Source organism: Tachypleus tridentatus, unplaced genomic scaffold (genome assembly GCF_004210375.1).
Source record: "Tachypleus tridentatus isolate NWPU-2018 unplaced genomic scaffold, ASM421037v1 Hic_cluster_2, whole genome shotgun sequence".
Lineage (NCBI taxonomy): Eukaryota > Metazoa > Arthropoda > Merostomata > Xiphosura > Limulidae > Tachypleus > Tachypleus tridentatus.
Window position 1 is genome coordinate 44,070,711 of NW_027467782.1, and position 14,384 is coordinate 44,085,094.

The 14,384-nt window shown below is 34.9% G+C and overlaps 1 protein-coding gene and 1 long non-coding RNA gene across 10 annotated transcripts in view; one reads left to right on the forward strand and one right to left on the reverse strand.

The window, feature by feature from the left end:
* LOC143243070 (uncharacterized) overlaps positions 1 to 14,384 on the forward strand; it is a 698,461-nt gene that overhangs the window by 326,789 nt on the left and 357,288 nt on the right. The gene's annotated exons all lie outside the window — the stretch shown is intronic.
* Positions 194 to 14,384, reverse strand: part of LOC143243072 (uncharacterized) — an 81,185-nt gene continuing 66,994 nt past the window's right edge. The window contains exon 6 of one of the 3 annotated variants that reach the window (XR_013023851.1): positions 194 to 402. This is a non-coding gene — a long non-coding RNA (uncharacterized LOC143243072). Of the gene's footprint in view, positions 403 to 1,566; positions 2,513 to 14,384 lie in introns of those variants that run through there. The other 2 variants (XR_013023850.1, XR_013023849.1) reach the window with 2 other exon arrangements.

Consider the following 14,384-nt stretch of genomic DNA (forward strand, 5'->3'; position numbering starts at 1 on the left):
AAGTAAAGAAGCTTCTATCTGGTGATGTATTGGTGCAAACATCGACATCTCAACACAGTAAACTCCTCTTGCATTCAAAGGCAATTGGGCACATACCTATTGAGGTTACACCTCATGCAACTTCGAATTCATCATGAGGAGTTACTGTTGAGAGATGTTTGAAGACATCCCTAATCAGAAATTCTTACTGGTTTCTCCACCCAAGGCGTTTCTGCAGTGAAGTGTATATCCACTTGCAAAGATGGAATTATTGTGCCGACCAGTGTCTTCATTTTCGCATTTATGTCACCACGTCCGCTTGCCATCGTCAAAGCAGATTATCTTGTCAGTCATTATCGAACGGTAAACAAACTATGATGTGAGAAGTGAAAGTAACAAGCACAACGGTTGTTGGACAGGAACCTGAGACATTCACCAATTTTTATATTAACATATAAAAAAGGATAAAATAAAGAAAATGAGATTTCAAAACGATAAAAAGACATATTCCACTTTCAATATTTTATAAGCAATATTTCAAAACCTTAAATAAACTATGCAATGAAGATTCATTTATTTGTTGCGCTCGATTATTCGTAAGTTACCTGAACGACTTCTTTTTATTCTTTCTAATACTTTTGTCTTACGGTCCTTATTTGTTTGCTTCGGTTTTACGTCAGGGAAGAGTATTCGTTTCGTCTATACACTCTCGCCATACACGTACCGACTGAGTACATTTATTGATAAAGGCATGTAGTCGATACTTGTGAGTGGGAAAGAAAAACACAGATATAATCTTTAGTTTTAATTTGTTTTCAATTGAAAGAAAATATTATTCTATCCTTCTTCAAGCCATTTGTTAAACATCACAACAAAATTATACAAATTCCCGCAGTAAATATTCTTGCACGACAAGCTTCAATTGTACGTGCTTTCCACAATATCGAGATACTACGTAGGGTACAGAAGTTTAATAAGTTTTATAATTCATCAAACATACTAATTCTTATAGAGTGAAGTGAATTTTGAACGCTGAAGAAGCTCAAAGCTTATTCAATAAATATTAAATTTGAAGATGAAACCAAGAGAAGTTATTGTTTCTAATTATTGAAGTTCTTCAAGAATTTAATACACGAGACGTGTAAACTTTGGTTTGAACTTAGAAATGATTTTCATGTTACGACAACATAAATATTAAAAAGAGAGCCCATAGTGAAACCGAACTAGAGCTGTTTTAAAGGCCACTTTTAGCCGATAAAATTATCAAAATGCTGGGTGTGAAATTGTTTTTCCTGTGCTTATTAAAGGGCTATCTTCGTTTATCATCCATTATTTTGAAGTAACAAGTGAATACGTGTTGTCACTTTTGCCATATCTGTGGCTACATTGATGGAAAAGTGACACTTGAAACGCTTCGATGGCTTAAAGTATGAGTTTCGTTCAAGAGATTTAAAATCTGATATTTAGAAATATTAGCAATCAAATCACGACGATCAAATCATATAATTCCTTAGAACTTTTTCGCATTACTATTTTTGTGCTCATTATTATATCTCTTGTAGAGAAAGTCTCATTTAATGATTACTTTTTCTTCACCTTCTCCATCCATGTCGTTTTTGTAAAAATCCGACTTTTACAAAGCAATGTTCTGGAAAGGACTTTTTCGCCGCTATGTTTGGTAAAATACAATATTTGAATGTCTAGCATTTTTATACGAAACCCAAAATATAGCGATGTCTTTATTATTTATCAAACAACATTTATGTTACCCTTTCTTTAGTTTATATACTGGGGAATAATATTTCAAACGATGTCCTCAGTGGCATAACGGTATGTCTGAAGACTTACAACGCTTAAAACTGGCTTGAGATATCCGAGACGGGGAGAATACAAATAGTCTTTTTTGTTTTTTAATTTTGCGCGAAGCTATAAAGAGGCTATCTGCGCTATCCGCCCCTAATTTAGAAGTGTAAGACTAGAGGAAAGGCAGCTAGTCATCACTACCCACCACCAACTCTTGGGCTACTCTTTTATCAGAGAATAATGGGATTGAGCGTCACCTCATAACGCCCTCGCGGCTGAAAGAGCGAGCAAATCTGGTGTGACGGGAATTCGAACCCGCGACCTTCTGATTACGAGTCGAGTGCCTTAACTACCTGACCATATGGAATTAACTCGTGTATTCAAGGTATATTTCATGTTATTTGTAAGTTAGGTTGATTTACAAAAGCTAAAGTATCTAAATAAATTGTATAAATATTGAATAATATAACACATAAAGTATTGCAATTGGTTTATTATTTAGTTTTCTCTACAAAGTTTGTGATTCATTCAGTCTATCTCAAGCCAGCAACTGATAGCGGTGTTTAGAAACAAAATAAGAAGGATCCAAGTCTGTATTGATGAGAACGATGGTCACTTTCAACGTTGTTTATAATTGTCATTCATATTTACCTCCTGTATTCTATATTGAAACATGTCTGTTAATAAATACATAAGTGCACAGTGATTTTCCGAACACCCTGTATAAACCCTGAAAAACAAACAAATACGGGTACAGAGTTGCTTCTCAAACTCTTCCATTTATTTTAAAGTTTACCAGATTTTTTTACTACACTTGAATAAGGAATATGTATGTATGAATGCAATCAATAAATATGTATTTGTTCTCTTGAATAAGCTATGGCAAATAAATACATAAAGTGGGAGGGTATTTGAAACCAGTGTAAACCAATTATTAACAAAACTATGTTATAATGGTTACATTTATAAAAAAATTAAAGAGAAAATCAACATAAAGAGAAGTTATGTTCTTTTCAATACGCGTAAAAGCAGCTGAGAAGAAAATACGTTTAAAAGTAAAAGTGAATTTTAACGAGAAGAATTAACACTGGTTATACGTATCATTATAAAAATAAAATAACATAAAACCTTTCTGTGAATTGTGTGTTCGATACTTCTTACGTTTAGAAAGGATAGATTGGTGGTCGCAATTAAAACGGTAACCAGATTGTAATTATATCAATGGGTTAAAAGAATCCTCTCAAATACTTTGTTTAAATTCTTAGGTAGAACATTGAACACGGAATTAAAGATTCTAAGCTTTCATAAAAATTAACAGTATTAGAAGTCAAGTACATATTAAAATAGGGAACACGATAAAGTTAATGTGCATTAGGTGTTGAAATAAATGCACGAAAATGACAGAAATATTGAACTATTTTTCTTTCCATAAAGAATTTAATTTCATGCACTCTTCAGCATATACTCAAATGAAAATAATCAGGAATTACAAGTTTTTAAAGAAAAAACAAAATCTGTTATTTTAGTCAGAACAATGTAGTTTGTCTTCGAATAACTGATTTCAGTATTAAACCGTTAAAACTTGAATAAATCGAATTTAAATCTGTGGCTTGAAAAACAAAAACACACATTAAAACAGTAATAATAGAGATAGCCATAAAAGAGTGACAAAAGAACTGATTATAAATAAACATATAAGACAGATTATAATAGTTTTAAAAAATAAACGTTTTAATGCCCTAAGATACTCTAACATATAAAATCTTAACTTTAGTAGTACATCGTACAACACCGCGGTTTACAGGGACAGTGAGCATTTGAACCCGTAACAAAGTATTCAAATAAGTTACCAGCTATGTATAAATAACAGTGAAACATCATCCAGCCATACTATATACAGCATCACGTACGTTGAGTGTCTACATCGCTTCCGCAATGTGTAACCTTTTATACAAAAATTAGAAACTTTATCCCCATTAATTACATTTGTTTCAACTGCAAAAAACATGAGTTTTCGGCATAATTTGTTGACGTGATTTTTTTTTATTTTTGCGCTCATTAATATGTGTGTGTGCTAAAAATTTTCGACTGTGGTTCCTAAATAATCAGTATTTTTAAATTCTTCTTTGAAATGACAAGAGATTTTGTAAGGAATCAGTGTTGTTAATGTTTTCTATACAACAACAAAGGTTTCCTAAAGAATCAGTATTGTTAACTTTTTCTATGGAATTACAAAAAGATTTTACAAGGAATTAATATTGTTAAGTTTTTCTATAAAACAAAAAAATGTTTTCTCGGAATCAGAATTGTTAACCTTTCTCATGGAATAACGAAATAGGTTTCCTAAAAATCAGTGTTGCTAATGTTTTCTAAAGAACAACAAAGAGGCTTCCTAGGGAATCAGTATTATTAACCCTTTCTACAGAATGACAAACGATTTACCTAAGGAATCAGTATCTTAACTTTTTCTATGGAACAACAAAACTATTTCCTAAGAAATCACTATTGTTAGCTTTTTCTATGAGACAAAAATCTTTATCAGGGGAATCGGTATTGTTAACTTTTTCTATGGAACAACAAATTGGTTTCCTAAGGAATCGGTATTGTTAACTATGGAATGACAAAGTGTTTTCTGAGAAATCGGTATTGTTAACCTTTTTTATGGAACATCAAAAAAGATTTTCCACGGGATCAGTGTTGTTAACTTTCTCTATGGAACAAGAAAGAGGTTTCCTTAGGAACTAGTATTGTTAACTTTCTCTTTGGAATGAAAAATGATTCCTAAGAAATCGATATTGTTAACCTTTAATATGGAACAAAAAAAAGGTTTCATAAGGAATCGGTATTGTTAAGTTTTCTGCAAAGCAGCAAACATAGTACCAAAGAACTATTAAGTTTAATATAAAACAAAGTATTTTTAAAGGACCAGAATTGTCAGCTCATTGTACTTTAGTATCGCAGTTTTGAATGATGAAAAAAGTAACTATTCATATAAAATTTAAAAAAGTATGAATCAAACTTTAGCTGATTTTTAAGCTCTTATTTAAGTGATTCGTTTAGATGAAACACTGGGATCTCTGTTCTTGTTATTAACAAAAGACCCACGGAGTCAATTCACTATAAACATGTTAATCTTCTGCTTATTTTGAAGTTCATCTTCAGGAACGAGATTTGATTACAGAACTTTTGATTCATCTTCATATCCAACTCATCATCTTAAACTTAAAACTATGTAACATTTGAAATATCTTAATGCACAAATTCAACGGTATATATACATATGTAACAGTTACTCCACTTATGCAACAATAATGTGGAAATAAAATATTGTGATGCAAGATGAAATAAACCATCACTGAAAGTATCACAGGCACTCTGACGTAACACGACGTTCATCCATTTCTGACCAATGAAAGTCAGTCCTTCACAGACAACATGCATCAATCAAACTTTTGATGTTTACTTTGACTGTTTTCACACTGTTGGTCTTCTCTTTCACTTCTCTTTCAACACTACTGGTCCCCAGTTTCAATCACTGTTCTCACACTGTTGGTTTTAACTTTCACTGGCTGTTTCAATACTTGTTCCCCCATTTCACTGTCAGTTTCAACACAAAGTGTTTTCAATTTCATTCTCTGTTTCAACAGTGTATTCTTCACTTACGATCTGTTCCAACAGTGTTGATCTTCATTTTCACTATAGTTTAACACTGCTGGTGTTCAATTTCAATCATTGTTTCAATAGTGTTGGTTTTCAGTTTCACTGTCTGTTTAAACGTCGTTGGTCTTTAATTTGACTGTCTTTTTCAACAGTATTTGTCTTCACTTTTACTCTACATTGGTGTTCAGTTTCACTGTATTTTTCACACTTTTGGTCTTCACTTCAACTTCTCTTTCAACGGTATTGGTCCTGAATTCAACTGTTTTCACAATACTGGTCTTCACTTTCACTGTCTCTTTCAAAACTGTTGGTTATCAAATTCAATGTCTGTTTCAACACTGTTGTTTTTCTGTTTCACTGTGTGTTTCAATACTAATAGTCTTCAATTTCACTTTCAATAGTGTAGTCTTAATTTTCAGTCTGCTTCAACACTGTTGATCTTAACTTTCACTATAATTTAACATTACTGGTCTTTAATTTCACGATATGTGTCAGCAATGTTGGTCTTTACTTCAACTGCATGTTTCAACAGTGTACGCCTTCAATTTTACTAACATTATCATCACTATTGATCTTTGGTTTCACTTACGGTTTTCACAGGGTTGGTCAATCTCACTGTGTTTCAACAGTGTTGCTCTTCACTTTCAATGATTGTTTCAGTAGTGTCGGTCTTCAATTTCACGGTGTTTCAAAACAGTTGTTCTTCACTTGCACTGAATGTTTAAAGAGTGGAGATCTTCAATTTCAGTCAGTTTCAGCAGTGCTGGTTTTTAGTTTCAATGTCCGTTTGTGAACAGTGTTGGTCTTTAACTTGACTGTGTGTTTCAACTGTGTCTCTTTTAACACAACTGGTTTTCACTTTCAATGACTATTTCAATAGTCATCAATTTCACGGTCTGTTTCGGCATTGTTGTCTTTAACTAAAAGTTTGAAAAGAGTAGTTCTTCAATTTCACTGTCTGCATGAATACTATTGGTTTCGGTTTCATTGACTATTACTAGTGTTGGTCTTCACTTTACTCACCATTTTAACACTACTCGTCTGCAATTTAATTAAGTTTTTGAAAACAACTGGTCTACAGTTTTACAGTCTTTTTTCACAATCTTGGTTTTCACTTTAACTTCCATTTCAAGACTATTGGTGTTAACTTCCACTGACTGTTTTCACACTATTGGTCTTCATGTTCGTAGGCTGTTTCAACTCTGTTGGCCTTCAACTTTACTGTCTGTTTCAACATTATAGTTCTTCAGTTTGACTGACTGTTCCAACACTGTTGGTATTCATCTTCACAGTCTGTTTTACCACTATTGGTCTGCAGTTTCACTGGCTGATTTCACACTGGTAATATTCGTTTTCAGTAATTGTTTTCAAACTGTTCCTCTTCAGATTCACTGTCAGATTCAACACTATTGGTGTTTACTTTCATTTCCATTTCAACACACTTGGTGTTGACTTTCACTGACTGTTTTCATACTGTTGGTCTTCACTTTCATTGGCTGTTTCAACACTGTTGGTATTCAACTTCACAGTCTGTTTTAACAATACTGATGTGTCGTTTCAACGGCTGTTTAAACACTGTTGGTCTTCCCTTTACGGTGTTTAAACAATATTGTTCTTCAGTTTGACTGTCTGTTCTCACGCTCATGGTCTTCAGTTCCACTAACTGTTTTTAAAATGTTCGTCTTTACTTTCACTTACTTTTCAAAAACTGTTGATCTTCAATTTCACTGACAGATTCAACACAATTGGTCTTCATTTTCACTTCGTTTCAACACTGTTGGTCTTCAATTTCACTGCTTGTTTAACACTATTGGTCATCACTTTAACTGACTCTTTCAACACTGTTGGTATTGAACTTCAAAGTCTGTTTTCACACTACTGGTCAGCAGTTTCAATACTGTTGGTCTTCAAGTTTATAGTCTGTTTCAATAATTCTGGTCTACAGTTTTACTGTCAGTTTTTACATTGTTGGTCTTCATTTTCACTCACGCATCAACACTGTTAGTCTTCAGTTTCACTGACTGTGTAAACACCGTTTGACTTAAATTTCACTGTCTGCTTTAACACTATTGGGCTCGAATTTCAATGTCTTCAATTTCACTGTCTGTCTTTACACTGTTGGTTATTACTTTCATTTCTGTTACAACACTATTGGTCTCAAATTCTACTGACTCGTTTCACACTGTTGGTCTTCACTTTAACTGTCTCTTCCAACACTGTTGGTTTTCAATTTCACTGTCTGTTTCAATACTATTGGTGTTGACTTTCACTTACTGTTTTCACACTTTTCAACTCAATTGGTCATCAATTTCACATGGTGTTTCAACACTCTTGGTATTCAACTTCACAGTCCTTTTAACACTACTGGTCTGCAGTTTCAACGGCTGTTTGAACAATGTTGGTCTTCAAGTTTACTGTCTGTTTCAATAATTCTGGTCTACAGTTTTTCTGTCAGTTTTTACATTGTTGGTCTTCATTTTCACTCACGCTTAACACTGTTGGTCTTCAGTTTCACTGACTGTGTAAACACTGTTTGTCTTAAATTTCACTGTCTGCTTTAACACTATTGGTCTGAATTTCAATGTCTTCAATTTCACTGTCTGTCTTCACACTGTTGGTTATTACTTTCATTTCTGTTACAACACTGTTGGTTTCCAATTTCGCTGTCTGCTTAAACACTGCTGGTCTTCAGTTTCACTGTCATTTTTCATACTGATGGTTTTCAGCTTCACTTTTTTCAACACTATCGGTCTTGAATTTCACTGACTGTTTTCACACTGTTGTTTATCAGTTTCCCTAACTCTTGCAACACTGTTGGTTTTCAATTTCACTCTCTGTTTCAATACACTTGGTGTTGACTTCCACTTACTGTTTCACACTGTTGGTCTTCACTTTCATAGGCTGTTTCAACCCTGTTTTTCATCAAGTTTAATGTCTGTTTTAACACTGTTGGTCTTCATCTTCACTGGTTTAACACTATTTGTCTGCAGTTTCACTGACTGTCTCAACTCTCATGGTCTTCAGTTACACTATATGTTTTCATACTTTTGGTCTTCATTTAACTTCTCTTTCAACACTATTGGTCTTGAATTGAACTTCACCTTGGTCTTCGGTTTCACTAACGGTTTTAGTGTTGTTCAACCTCATGATGTTTCAACAGTGTTGGTCTTCACTTTCGATGGGTGATTCAGTAGTGTCGGTCATCAATTTCATGGCCTGTTTCAAAGCTCTTCTTCACTTTCACTCCACTTTCAACATAGATATCTTCAATTTCACGGTCAGCTTCAATATCTGTTTTTGAACAATGATAGTCTTTAACTTGAGTGCGTATTTTAACATTGTCTCTTATAACACAACTGGATTTCACTTTGAATTACTCTTTCAATAGAGTGAGTCATCAAGTTCACGGTGTTGATCTTCAATATCACTGAATTTCTCACCAGATAAAGTCTTCAATTTCACTGTTTGTTTTCAAACTGTTGGTCTTTGACATCACTGCATGTTTTAACACTACTGGCCTGAAGTTTCACTGGCTGTTTCAACACTGTTGGTCGTCAAGTTTACTGTTTGCTTGTACACTTTTGGTTTTCTCCTTTACTGGCTGTTTCAACACTGTTGGTCTTCAATTTCAATGTCTGTTTTAACACTTGCTGTTCAGTTTCACTGTCTTTTTACACAGTTTTGGTCTCCACTTTAGCTTCTCATTCAACTATGATGTTAGTGAATTAAACTGACTGTTTTCACAGTTCTGGTCTTCAATTTCACTGTCTGTGTGAACACTATAGTTCTTCTGTTTCACAGTGTGTTTCAATAATAATGGTCTTCAATTTCACTCTCTTTTGATAGTGTAGTCTGAATGTTAAGTTTCCTTCAACAGTGTTGATTTTCACTTTCACTATAATTTAACAATACTGGACTTCCATTTCACGGTATGTGTCCACAGTGTCGTTCTTCACTTGTACTCCATGTTTCAACAGAGTTTGTCTTCAGTTTTACTGACCTTATCAACATTATTGGTCTTCAGTTTCACTGACGATTTGCACAATGTTCCGTTTCACTCAGTTTCAACAGTGTCGGTCTTCGCTTTCAATGACTGTTTCAGTTCTATCAGTCTTCAATTTCACGATCTGGTTCAAAACTTGTTGGTGTTCACTTTCAATGACTGTCTCAACAGTCAACGTCTTCAGTTTTAGTAACTTTATCAACACCTTGGTCTTCGGTTTCACAGACGGTTTGCACAATGTTGTTCAATCTCGATATGTTTCGACAGTGTTGGTCTTTATTTTCAATGGCTGTTTCAGTAGTGTCGGTCATAAACTTTCTAGTGTGGTTCAAAACTGTTGGTGTTCACTTTCAATGACTGTCTCAACAGTCAACGTCTACAGTTTTACTAACTTTATCAACACCTTGGTCTTCGGTTTCACTAACGGTTTGCAGCGATGTTCAATCTCACGATGTTTCAACAGTGTTTGTCTTCACTTTCAATGGCTGTTTCAGTAACGTCGGTCATCAATTTCATGGTCTGTTTCAAAACTGTTCTTCAGTTTCACTCCACTTTTTACAGCGAAGATCATCAATTTCACGGTCAGCTTCAGCAGTGCTGATTTTCAGTTGTTTTAATATCTGTATTTGAACAATGATAGTCTTTAGCTTGACTGCGTATTTCAACATTGTCTCTTATAACACAACTGGATTTCACTTTGAATTACTCTTTCAATAGAGTGAGTCATCAAGTTCACGGTGTTGATCTTCAATATCACTGAATTTCTCACCAGTATAAGTCTTCAATTTCACTGTCTGTTTTCACACTGTTGGTCATTGACATCACTGTATGTTTCTAAACTATTGGTCTGAAGTTTCACTGGCAGTTTGAACACTGTTGGTCGTTAAATTTACTGTTCGCTTGTACACCGTTGGTCTTCACTTTTATTGGCTGTTTCAACACTATTGGCCTTTACTTTCACTGACTGTCTCAACACTGTTGGTCTTCAATTTCAATGTCTGTCTAGACAGAGTACGTCTTCAGTTTTACTAACTTTATCAACACCTTCGTCTTCGGTTTCACTAACGGTTTGCAGTGTTGTTCAATCTCAAGATGTTTATACAGTGTTGGCCTTCACTTTCAATGGCTCTGGTAGTAGTTTCTGTCATATATTTCATGGTGTGTTTCAAAACTGTTGGTGTTCACTATTAATGACAGTCTCAACAGTCAATGTCTTCAGTTTTACTAACTTTATCAACACCTTGGTCTTCGGTTTGACTAACGGTTTGCAGCGATGTTCAATCTCACGATGTTTCAACAGTGTTTGTCTTCACTTTCAATGGCTGTTTCAGTAACGTCGGTCATCAATTTCATGGTCTGTTTCAAAACTGTTCTTCAGTTTCACTCCACTTTTTACAGCGAAGATCATCAATTTCACGGTCAGCTTCAGCAGTGCTGATTTTCAGTTGTTTTAATATCTGTATTTGAACAATGATAGTCTTTAGCTTGACTGCGTATTTCAACATTGTCTCTTATAACACAACTGGATTTCACTTTGAATTACTCTTTCAATAGAGTGAGTCATCAAGTTCACGGTGTTGATCTTCAATATCATTGAATTTCTCACCAGTATAAGTCTTCCATTTCACTGTCTGTTTTCACACTGTTGGTCATTGACATCACTGTATGTTTCTAAACTATTGGTCTGAAGTTTCACTGGCAGTTTGAACACTGTTGGTCGTTAAATTTACTGTTCGCTTGTACACCGTTGGTCTTCACTTTTATTGGCTGTTTCAACACTATTAGACTTTACTTTTACTGATTGTCTCAACACTGTTGGTTTTCAATTTCAATGTCTGTCTAGACAGAGTACGTCTTCAGTTTTACTAACTTTATCAACACCTTGGTCTTCGGTTTCACTGACGGTTTTCACAGTTTTGTTCAATTTGACTATGCTTCAACAGTGTTGGACTTCACTTTCAATGACTGTTTCAACAGTCAACGTCTTCAGTTTTACTAACTTTATCAACACCTTGGTCTTCGGTTTCACTGACGGTTTGCACAGTTTTGTTCAATTTCACTATGCTTCAACAGTGTTGGTTTTCACTTTCAATGACTGTCTCAAATATCAACGTCTTCAGTTTTAGCAACTTTATCAACACCTTGGTCTTCGGTTTCACTAACGGTTTCCAGCGTTGTTCAATCTCACGATGTTTATACAGTGTTGACCTTCACTTTCAATGGCTCTTGCAGTAGTTTCGGTCATCAATTTCATGGTCTGTTTCAAAACTGTTGGTGTTCACATTTAATGACTCTCTCAACAGTCAACGTCTTTAGTTTTACTAACTTTATCAACACCTTGGTCTTCGGTTTCACTAACGGTTTGCAGTGTTGTTCAATCTCACGATGTTTCAATGGCTGTTTCAGTAACGTCGGTCATCAATTTCATGGTCTGTTTCAAAACTGTTCTTCACTTTCACTCCACTTTCAACAGTAGATATCTTCAATTTCACGGTTAGCTTCAGCAGTGGTGATTTTCAGTTGTTTCAATATCTGTTTTTGAACAATGTTAGTCTAAACTTGACTTCGTATTTCAACAGTGTCTCTTATAACACAACTGGATTTCACTTTTAATTACTCTTTCAATAGAGTGAGTCATCAAGGTCACGGTGTTGATCTTCAATATCACTGAATTTCTCACCAGTGTAAGTCTTCAATTTCACTGTCTGTTTTCACACTGTTGGTCATTGACATCACTGTATGTTTCTAAACTATTGGTCTGAAGTTTCACTGGCAGTTTCAACACTGTTGGTCGTTAAATTTACTGTTCGCTTGTACACCGTTGGTCTTCACTTTTATTGGCTGTTTCAACACTATTGGACTTTACTTTTACTGACTGTCTCAACACTGTTGGTTTTCAATTTCAATGTCTGTCTAGACAGAGTACGTCTTCAGTTTTACTAACTTTATCAACACCTTCGTCTTCGGTTTCACTAACGGTTTGCAGTGTTGTTCAATCTCAAGATGTTTATACAGTGTTGGCCTTCACTTTCAATGGCTCTGGTAGTAGTTTCTGTCATATATTTCATGGTGTGTTTCAAAACTGTTGGTGTTCACTATTAATGACAGTCTCAACAGTCAATGTCTTCAGTTTTACTAACTTTATCAACACCTTGGTCTTCGGTTTGACTAACGGTTTGAGGTGTTCTTCAATCTCACGATGTTTCAATGGCTGTTTTAGTAACGTCGGTCATCAATTTCATGGACTGTTTAAAACTGTTCTTCAGTTTCACTCCACTTTAGATAGTGAAGATCATCAATTTCACGGTTAGCTTCAGCAGTGGTGATTTTCAGTTGTTTCAATATCTGGTTTTGAACAATGATAGTCTTTAACTTGAGTGCGTATTTTAACATTGTCTCTCATAATACAACTGGATTTCACTTTGAATTACTCTTTCAATAGAGTGAGTCATCAAGTTCACGGTGTTGATCTTCAATATCACTGAATTTCTCACCAGTATAAGTCTTCAATTTCACTGTCTGTTTTCACACTGTTGGTCATTGACATCACTGTATGTTTCTAAACTATTGGTCTGAAGTTTCACTGGCAGTTTCAACACTGTTGGTCGTTAAGTTTACTGTTCGCTTGTACACCGTTGGTCTTCACTTTTATTGGCTGTTTCAACACTATTGGCCTTTACTTTCACTGACTGTCTCAACACTGTTGGTCTTCAATTTCAATGTCTGTCTAGACAGAGTACGTCTTCAGTTTTACTAACTTCATCAACACCTTGGTCTTTTGTTTCACTGTCGGTTTGCACTGTTTTGTTCAATTTCACAATGCTTCAACAGTGTTTGTCTTCACTTTCAATGACTATATCAACAATCAACGTCTTCAATTTTAGTAACTTTATCAACACCATGGTCTTCGGTTTCACTAACGGTTTGCAGCGTTGTTCAATCTCACGATGTTTATACAGTGTTGACCTTCACTTTCAATGGCTCTTGCAGTAGATTCGGTCATCAATTTCATGGTCTGTTTCAAAACTGTTGGTGTTTACATTTAATGACTCTCTCAACAGTCAACGTCTTCAGTTTTACTAACTTTATCAACACATTGGTCTTCGGTTTCACTAACGGTTTGCAGTGTTGTTCAATCTCACGATGTTTCAATGGCTGTTTCAGTAACGTCGGTCATCAATTTCATGGTCTGTTTGAAAACTGTTCTTCAGTTTCACTCCACTTTTAACAGCGAAGATCATCAATTTCACGGTCAGCTTCAGCAGTGCTGATTTTCAGTTGTTTCAATATCTGTTTTTGAACAATGATAGTCTTTAACTTGAGTGCGTATTTTAACATTGTCTCTTATAACACAACTGGATTTCACTTTGAATTACTCTTTCAATAGAGTGAGTCATCAAGTTCACGGTGTTGATCTTCAATATCACTGAATTTCTCACCAGTTTAAGTCTTCAATTTCACTGTCTGTTTTCACACTGTTGGTCATTGACATCACTGTATGTTTCTAAACTATTGGTCTGAAGTTTCACTGGCAGTTTCAACACTGTTGGTCGTTAAGTTTACTGTTCGCTTGTACACCGTTGGTCTTCACTTTTATTGGCTGTTTCAACACTATTGGCCTTTACTTTCACTGACTGTCTCAACACTGTTGGTTTTCAATTTCAATGTCTGTCTAGACAGAGTACGTCTTCAGTTTTACTAACTTTATCAACACCTTGGTCTTCGGTTTCACTGACGGTTTGCACAATTTTGTTCAATTTCACTATGCTTCAACAGTGTTGGTCTTCACTTTCAATGACTGTCTCAACAGTCAACGTCTTCAGTTTTAGTAACTTTATCAACACCTTGGTCTTCGGTTTCACTGACGGTTTGCACAGTTTTGTTCAATTTCACTATGCTTCAACAGTGTTGGTCTTCACTTTCAATGACTGTCTCAACA